Raw genomic sequence first — 9,607 nt, 5'->3', positions numbered from 1 at the left:
GAGAAAGACGCTAAACCGGTCGTTGATCACCAACGACGGTTAAATCCTAAGATGAAAGAAGTGGTAAGAACTGAAATACTAAAGCTTCTGGAGGCAGGTATAATTTATCCTCTTGCTGATAGTTAGTGGGTAAGTCATGTCCATTGTGTCCCTAAGAAGGGAGGTATTATTGTTGTTCCTAATGATAAAGCTGACTTGATCCCACAAAGAATTGTTATAGGTTATAGAATGGTAATTGGCTTCCGCAAAAAGCTACTAGAAAGGATCATTACCCTTTACCTTTTATTGATCAAATGCTAGAAAGATGCTAAACCTAGACTTATTAGATGGGTTCTCTTGCTACAAGAATTTGATTTGCATATTATTGATAGAAAGGGAGATGAGAACCCCGTTGCAGACAACTTATCTAGGTTAGAGAAGTTCTTGACGACCCACTACCTATTGATGATAGCTTTCCTGATGAACAATTAGGTGTCATAAATGCTTCTCGTATTGCTCCATGGTATGCTGATTATGCTAATTACATTATTGCTAAATTTATACCACCTAGTTTCACATACCAGCAAAACAAAAAGTTTTTCTATGATTTAAGACATTACGTCTGGGATGACCCACACCTTTATAAAGAAGGAGTAGATGGTGTTATTAGACGTTGTGTACCTGAGCATGAACAGGAACAGATCCTACGCAAGTGTCACTCCGAGGCTTATGGATGACACCATGCTGGAGATAGAACTGCACATAAGGTATTGCAATCCGGTTTTTATTGGCCTACTCTTTTCAAAGATGCTCGTAAGTTTGTCATCTCTTGTGATGAATGTCAAAGAATTGGTAATATTAGTAGACGTCAAGAAATGCCTATGAACTATTCACTTGTTATTGAACCATTTGATGTTTGGGGCTTTGATTATATGGGAACATTTCCTTCCTCTAATGGGTATACACATATTTTAGTTGTTGTTGATTACATTACTAAGTGGGTAGAAGCTATTCCAACTAGTAGTGCTGATCATAACACCTCTATTAAGATGCTTAAAGAAGTTATTTTTCCGAGGTTTGGAGTCCCTAGATACTTAAGAACTGATGGTGGTTCACATTTTATTCATGGTCCTTTTCGTAAAATGCATGCTACATATGATGTTAATCATAGAATTGCATCTCCATACCACCCACAGTCTAGTGGTCAAGTAGAACATAGTAATAGAGAGATTAAATTAATTTTTCAAAAGACTATTAATAGATCTAGAAAGAATTGGTCCAAGAAACTTGATGATGCATTATGGGCCTATAGAACTACATATAAAAATCCTATGGGTATGTCTCCGTATGAAATGGTTTATGGAAAAGCATGTCACTTACCTCTCGAACTAGAACATAAGGCATATTGGGCCATTAAAGAGCTCGATTATGATTTCAAACTTGCCGGTGAGATAAGACTATTTGACATTAGCTCACTTGATGAGTGGAGAACCCAGGTGTCGGTGTCAAAACCAGCGGATCTCGGGTAGGGGGTCCCGAACTGTGCGTCTAAGGTGGATGGTAACAGGAGGCAGGGGACATGATGTTTTACCCAGGTTCGGGCCCTCTCGATGGAGGTAATACCCTACGTCCTGCTTGATTGTTCTTGATGATATGAGTAGTACTAGAGTTGATCTACCACGAGATCAGAGAGGCTAAACCCTAGAAGCTAGCCTATGGTATGATTGTATGTTGTCCTACGGACTAAAACCCTCCGGTTTATATAGACACTGGAGGGGGCTAGGGTTACACAAGGTCGGTTACAAAGGAGGAGATATCCATATCCGTATTGCCTTGCTTGCCTTCCACGCCAAGTAGAGTTCCATCCGGACACAGGACGAAGTCTTCAATCTTGTATCTTCATAGTCCAACAGTCTGGCAAAGGATATAGTCCGGCTATTCGGAGACCCCCTAATCCAGGACTCCCTCAGTAGCCCCCGAACCAAGCTTCAATGAAGTCAAGTCTGGCACGCAGTATTGTCTTCGGCATTGCAAGGCGGGTTCTTCTCAAATTTTGAATGTTTGTCCAGTAGTGTCTGGACCCATAAATGTTGGACTTCTTGTCTTCTGCGCCCAATAAGGGCTATCTTCCACGTGTCGAATGAATACGAGGAGCTAGGGCGTTTTTAGATTCACCCCCCTAGCCAGACAAATAAATTGTCTATTAAAGGGATGGGGATTCTTAGATCCAATCCATACCATCCTCCCACAGCGAGAATCCATCGGAGCGCGCTTCGGAAAAATCCATTCCAACATGGCCGACCACCGCAGCTCCTCCTCCCTCCCCCGTAGTCCTAAGCCTGGTGATTGGGAGAGATGTTCCATCCCACACAGTCGATTAGTCAAACTGCAAACTCAGGGATTTCTCCCTCCAGCGTATATGGTTCCCGTCCGAGCCAGGCTCGCCACCTACAATGGCGGGGAGCAAGTGGAGAGCTTCCCCAGCCCCTCTACGGGGGAGCGGGTGTGCCTTGTTCCCTACTTATTAAGGGGACTCAGATTTCCAATTCATCCATTCCTCCGCGGGTTTCATGGAGTTTTACGGCCTCCAACTGCACAATTTCACCCCCGCTTCCATATTACACATCGCCGGCTATGTTGCCCTTTGCGAGTTATTCTGTGAGGCTCATTTTGAGCTATGGAAGAGGTTATTTTGCCTCGTCCCTCGCACACAGAAGGGGTCACTTTATCAAGTGGTCGGAGCCTAAATATGGTGCATCACCGAAACCGGATACCTGTCTGGTACTCCGAAGAAGACGTCCGAAGACTGGCCTTCAGAATCGTTTTATATGGAGGATGTCCCTCTTCCGGACCCTGTTCGGCGGGGTCTTCCTGAGTTCAACAATGCTCTTCTGAAGAAACGCCAAAGCTGGCGCCCAGGAGCCCCAAGCAGGAAGACAACGGAGAAGTCCTTTACTTGATGAACCGGATTAAAGAGCTGGCTCAATCAGGATTGACATTAATCGAAGTTATGTCAATATTGTTGGAAATATGCCCTACAGGCAATAATAAAAGTGTTATTATTATATTTCCTTGTTCATGATAATTGTCTTTTATTCATGCTATAACTGTATTATCCGGAAATCGTAATACACGTGTGAATACATAGACCACAATATGTCCCTAGTGAGCCTCTAGTTGACTAGCTCGTTGTGATCAACAGATAGTCATGGTTTCCTGGCTATGGACATTGGATGTCGTTGATAACGGGATCACATCATTAGGAGAATGATGTGATGGACAAGACCCAATCCTAAGACTAGCACAAAGATCGTGTAGTTAGTTTGCTAGAGCTTTGCCAATGTCAAGTATCTCTTCCTTTGACCATGAGATCGTGTAACTCCTGGATACCGTAGGAGTGCTTTGGGTGTATCAAACGTCACAACGTAACTGGGTGACTATAAAGGTGCACTACAGGTATCTCCGAAAGTATCTATTGTTTTATGCGGATCGAGACTGGAATTTGTCACTCCGTGTAAACGGAGAGGTATCTCTGGGCCCACTCGGTAGGACATCATCATTTGCGCAAATGTGACCAAGGAGTTGATCACGGGATGATGTGTTACGGAACGAGTAAAGAGACTTGCCGGTAACGAGATTGAACAAGGTATCGGTATACCGACGATCGAATCTCGGGCAAGTAACATACCGATAGACAAAGGGAATTGAATACGGGATCGATTGAGTCCTTGACATCGTGGTTCATCCGATGAGATCATCGTGGAACATGTGGGAGCCATCATGGGTATCCAGATCCCGCTGTTGGTTATTGACCGGAGAACGTCTCGGTCATGTCTGCATGTCTCCCGAACCCGTAGGGTCTACACACTTAAGGTTCGATGACGCTAGGGTTATAAAGGAAGCTTGTATGTGGTTACCGAATGTTGTTCGGAGTCCCGGATGAGATCCCGGACGTCACGAGGAGTTCCGGAATGGTCCGGAGGTAAAGATTTATATATAGGAAGTCCTGTTTCGGCCATCGGGACAAGTTTCGGGGTCATCGGTATTGTACCGGGACCACCGGAAGGGTCCCGGGGGCCCACCGGGTGGGGCCACCTGCCCCGGGGGGCCACATGGGCTGTAGGGGGTGCGCCTTGGCCTACATGGGCCAAGGGCACCAGCCCCAAGAGGCCCATGCGCCTGGGGAAACCCTAAAGGAAGAGTCCCAGCAGGGGAAGGCACCTCCTAGGTGCCTTGGGGGGGGAGGACTCCTCCCCTGGCCGCCGCCCCCTTGGAGATTGGATCTCCTAGGGGCTGGCGCACCCCCCCCCTTGGGATCCCTATATATAGTGGGGTAGGAGGGCCTCCCAAAACACACCTTATGCCTTTGGTGCAGCCCCTCCCTCTCTCCCAAGTTCTTCTCCTCTCCCGTGGTGCTTGGCGAAGCCATGCGGGATTGCCACGCTCCTCCACCACCACCACGCCGTTGTGCTGCTGTTGGATGGAGTCTTCCTCAACCTCTCCCTCTCTCCTTGCTGGATCAAGGCGTGGGAGACGTCACCGGGCTGTACGTGTGTTGAACGCGGAGGTGCCGTCCGTTCGGCACTTGATCATCGGTGATCTGAATCACGACGAGTACGACTCCATCAACCCCGTTCACTTGAACGCTTCCGCTTAGCGATCTACAAGGGTATGTAGATGCAAACTCTCCTCTCCTTTCTACTCATTGCTGGTCTCTCCATAGATAGATCTTGGTGTTACGTAGGAAAATTTTTGAATTTCTGCTACGTTCTCCAACAGTGGCATCATGAGCTAGGTCTATTGCGTAGATTCTTTGCACGAGTAGAACACAAAGTAGTTGTGGGCGTTGATGTTGTTCAATATGCTTACCGTTACTAGTCCAATCTTGTTTCGACGGTATTGTGGGATGAAGCGGCCTGGACCGACCTTACACGTACTCTTACGTGAGACAGGTTCCACCGATTGACATGCACTTGGTGCATAAGGTGGCTAGCGGGTGCCAGTCTCTCCCACTTTAGTCGGAACGGATTCGATGAAAAGGGTCCTTATGAAGGGTAAATAGCAATTGGCATATCACGTTGTGGTCATGCGTAGGTAAGAAACGTTCTTGCTAGAACCCATAGCAGCCACGTAAAACATGCAAACAACAATTAGAGGACGTCTAACTTGTTTTTGCAGGGTATGCTATGTGATGTGATATGGCCAAGAAGAATGTGATGAATGATATGTGATGTATGAGATTGATCATGTTCTTGTAATAGGATTCACGACTTGCATGTCGATGAGTATGACAACCGGCAGGAGCCATAGGAGTTGTCTTTATTTTTTGTATGACCTGCGTGTCATTGAAGAACGCCATGTAAATTACTTTACTTTATTGCTAAACGCGTTAGCCATAGAAGTAGAAGTAGTCGTTGGCGTGACAACTTCATGAAGACACGATGATGGAGATCATGATGATGGAGATCATGGTGTCATGCCGGTGACAAGATGATCATGGAGCCCCGAAGATGAAGATCAAAGGAGCTATATGATATTGGCCATATCATGTCACTACTCTATTTGATTGCATGTGATGTTTATCATGTTTATGCATCTTATTTGCTTAGAACGACGGTAGTAAATAAGATGATCCCTCATTAAAATTTCAAGAAGTGTTCTCCCCTAACTGTGCACCGTTGCTACAGTTCGTCGTTTCGAAGCACCACGTGATGATCGGGTGTGATAGATTCTTACGTTCACATACAACGGGTGTAAGACAGTTTTACACAGCGAAAACACTTAGGGTTAACTTGACGAGCCTAGCATGTACAGACATGGCCTCGGAACACGGAGACCGAAAGGTCGAGCATGAGTCGTATAGTAGATACGATCAACATGAAGATGTTCATCGACGTTGACTAGTCCGTCTCACGTGATGATCGGACACGGCCTAGTTGACTCGGATCATGTAATCACTTAGATGACCAGAGGGATGTCTATCTGAGTGGGAGTTCATAAGATGAACTTAATTATCCTGAACATAGTCAAAAGACCTTTTGCAAATTATGTCGTAGCTCGCGCTATAGTTCTACTGTTTAGATATGTTCCTAGAGAAAATATAGTTGAAATTTGATAGTAGCGATTATGCGATCAGTAGAAAGCTTATGTCCTTAATGCACCGCTCAGTGTGCTGAACCCCAAACGTCGTTTGTGGATGTTGTGAACATCGTACATACACGTTTTGATAACTACGTGATAGTTCAGTTAAACGGTTTAGAGTTGAGGCACTAAAGACGTTTTCGAAACGTCGCGGAACATATGAGATGTTTCGAGGGCTGAAATTGGGATTTCAGGCTCGTGCCCATGTCAAGAGGTATAAGACCTCCGATGACTTTCTTAACCTGCAAACTAAGGAGAAAAGCTCAATTGTTGTGCTTGTGCTCAGATTGTCTGAGTACAACAATCGCTTGAATCGAGTGGGAGTTGATCTTCCAGATAAGACAGTGATGGTTCTCCAAAGTCATTACCACCAAGCTGCTAGAGCTTCGTGATGAACTATAATATATCAGGGACATATATGATGATCCTTGAGATACTCGCGATGTTTGACACCGCGAAAGTAGAAATCAAGAAGGAGCATCAATTGTTGATGGTTGGTGAAACCACTAGTTTCAAGAAGGGCAAGGGCAAGAAGGGATACTTCATGAAACGGCAAATCAGCTGCTGCTCTAGTGAAGAAACCCAAGGTAAAACCCAAACCCGAGACTAAGTGCTTCTGTAATAAGGGGAACAACCACTAGAGCAGAATTACCCTAGATACTTGGTAGATGAGAAGGCTGGCAAAGTCGATAGAAGTATATTGGATATACATTATGTTAATGTGTACTTTACTAGTACTCCTAGTAGCACCAGGGTATAAGATACCGGTTCGGTTGCTAAGTGTTAGTAACTCGAAATAAAAGCTACGGCATAAACGGAGACTAGCTAAAGGTGAGCTGACGATATGTGTTGGAAGTGTTTCCAATGTTGATATGATCAAGCATCGCACGCTCCCTCTACCCTCGTTATTTGGTGTTTGCATTGAGCATAGACATGATTGGATTACGTCTATCGCAATACGGTTATTCATTTAAGGAGAATAATGGTTACTCTGTTTATTTGAATAATACCTTCAATGGTCTTACACCTAAAATGAATGGTTTATTAAATCTCGATCGTAGTGATACACATGTTCATGCCAAAAGATAGTAATGATAGTACCACCTACTTGTGGCACTGCCACGTAAGTCATATCGGTATAAAACGCATGAAGAAGCTCCATATTGATGGATCTTTGGGCTCACTCGTTTTTGAAAAGTTTGAGACATGCGAACCATGTCTATTGGTGTATATGCATGAAGAAACTCCATGCAAATGGATCGTTCGGACTCACTTGATTTTGAATCACTTGAGATATGCAAATCATACCACATGGGCAAGATGACTGAAAAGCCTCGGTTTCAGTAAAATGGAACAAGATAGCAACTTATTGGAAGCAACACATTTTGATGTGTGCAGTCCAATGAGTGTTGAGGCATGCAGTGAATATCATTATGTTCTTACTTCACAGATGATTCGAGTAGATGTTGTATATATTTACTTGATGAAACACAAGTCTGAATTATTGAATGGTTCAAATAATTTCAGAGTGAAGTAGAAGATCATTGTGACAGGAGGATAAAATGTCTATGATATGATCATAGAGATGAATATCTGAGTTACGAGTTTTGGCACACAATTAAGACATTGTGGAAATTGTTTCACAATTAATACCGCCTGGAACACCATAGTGTGATGGTGTGTCCGAACATCATAGTTGCACCCTATTGGATATGGTGCGTACCATGATGTCTCTTATCGAACTACCACTATTGTTCATGGGTTAGGCATTAGAGACAACCACATTCACTTTAAATAGGGCACCGCGTAATTCCGTTGAGATGACACCGTATGAATTATGGTTTAGAGAAACCTAAGTTGTCGTTTCTTAAAAGTTTGGGGCTGCGAAGCTTATGTGAAAAAGTTTCAGGTTGATAAGCTCGAACCCAAAGCGGATAAAATGCATCTTCATAGGAAACCCAAAACAGTTGGGTATACCTCCTAATTCAGATCCGAAAGCAATATGGATTGTTTCTTGAATCGGGTCCTTTCTCGAGGAAAGGTTTCTCTCGAAAGAGTTGAGTGGGAGGACGGTGGAGACTTGATGAGGTTATTGAACCGTCTCTTCAACTAGTGTGTGGCAGGGCACAGGAAGTTGTTCCTGTGGCACCTACACCAATTGAAGTGGAAGCTTATGATATTGATCATGAAACTTCGGATCAAGTCACTACCAAACCTCGTAGGACGACAAGGACACGTACTACTTCGGAGTGGTAAGGTGATCCTGTCTTGAAGGTCATGTTGCTAGACAACAATGAACCTACGAGCCATGGAGAAGCGATGGTGGGCCCGGATTCCGATAAATGGCTTGAGGCCATAAAATCCGAGAGAGGATCCATGTATGAAAACAAAGTGTAGACTTTGGCAGAACGGCTCGATGGTCGTAAGGCTAATGAGTACAGATGGATTTCAAAAGGAAGACGGACAATGATGGTAAATGTCACCATTAAGAAAGCTCGACTTGTCGTTAAGATGTTTTCCGACAAGTTGAAGGAGTTGACTACGATGAGATTTTCTCACTCGTAGCGATGCTAAGAGTCTGTTGGAATTATATTAGCGATTACTGCATTATTTATGAAATCTTGCAGATAGGATGTCAAAACATTGTTTCCTCGACGATTTTAATGAGGAAAGGTTGTATGTGATACAACCGGAAGGTTTTGTCAATCCCGAAAGATGCTAATAAGTATGCAAAGCTCCGGCAATCCTTCTAAGGATTGGAGTGAGCATCTCGGAGTTGGAATGTATGCTTTGATGATGATCAAAGATTTTGGGTTTGTACAAAGTTTATGAGAAACTTGTATTTCCAAAGAAGTGAGTGGGAGCACTATAGAATTTCTGATGAGTATATGTTGTTGACATATTGTTGATCAGAAATGACGTAGAATTTCTGGAAAGCATATAGGGTTATTTTGAAAGTGTTTTTCAATGGAAAGCCTGGATTAAGCTGCTTGAGCATTGAGCATCAAGATCTATAAGGATAGATCAAAACGCTTAATGGTACTTTCAAATGAGCACATACCTTGACATGATCTTGAAGGTGTTCAAGATGGACCAGTCAAAGAAGGAGTTCTTGCCTGAGTTATAAGGTACGAAGTTAAGACTTAAAGCTCGACCACGGCAGAATATAGAGAAAGGGCGAAGGTCGTCCCCTATGCTTAAGACGTAGGCTCTTCACTATGTTATGCTGTGTACCGCACCTGAAGTGTGCCTTGCCATGAGTCAGTCAAGGGGTACAAGAGTGATCCAAGAATGGCTCACATGACAGCGGTCAAAGTTATCCTTAGTAACTAGTGGACTAAGGAATTTTCTCGATTATGGAGGTGGTAAAAGAGTTCGTCGTAAAAGGTTACGACGATGCAAGCTTGACACCTATCCGGAGAGCTCTGAGTAGAGAGACCGGATACATATAATGGAGCAATAATTTAGAATAACTCCAAGTAGAACA

The sequence above is a fragment of the Triticum aestivum genome, chromosome 2A (genome assembly GCF_018294505.1).
Source record: "Triticum aestivum cultivar Chinese Spring chromosome 2A, IWGSC CS RefSeq v2.1, whole genome shotgun sequence".
NCBI lineage: Eukaryota > Viridiplantae > Streptophyta > Magnoliopsida > Poales > Poaceae > Triticum > Triticum aestivum.
Note: the sequence above shows the minus strand (reverse complement) of the source record.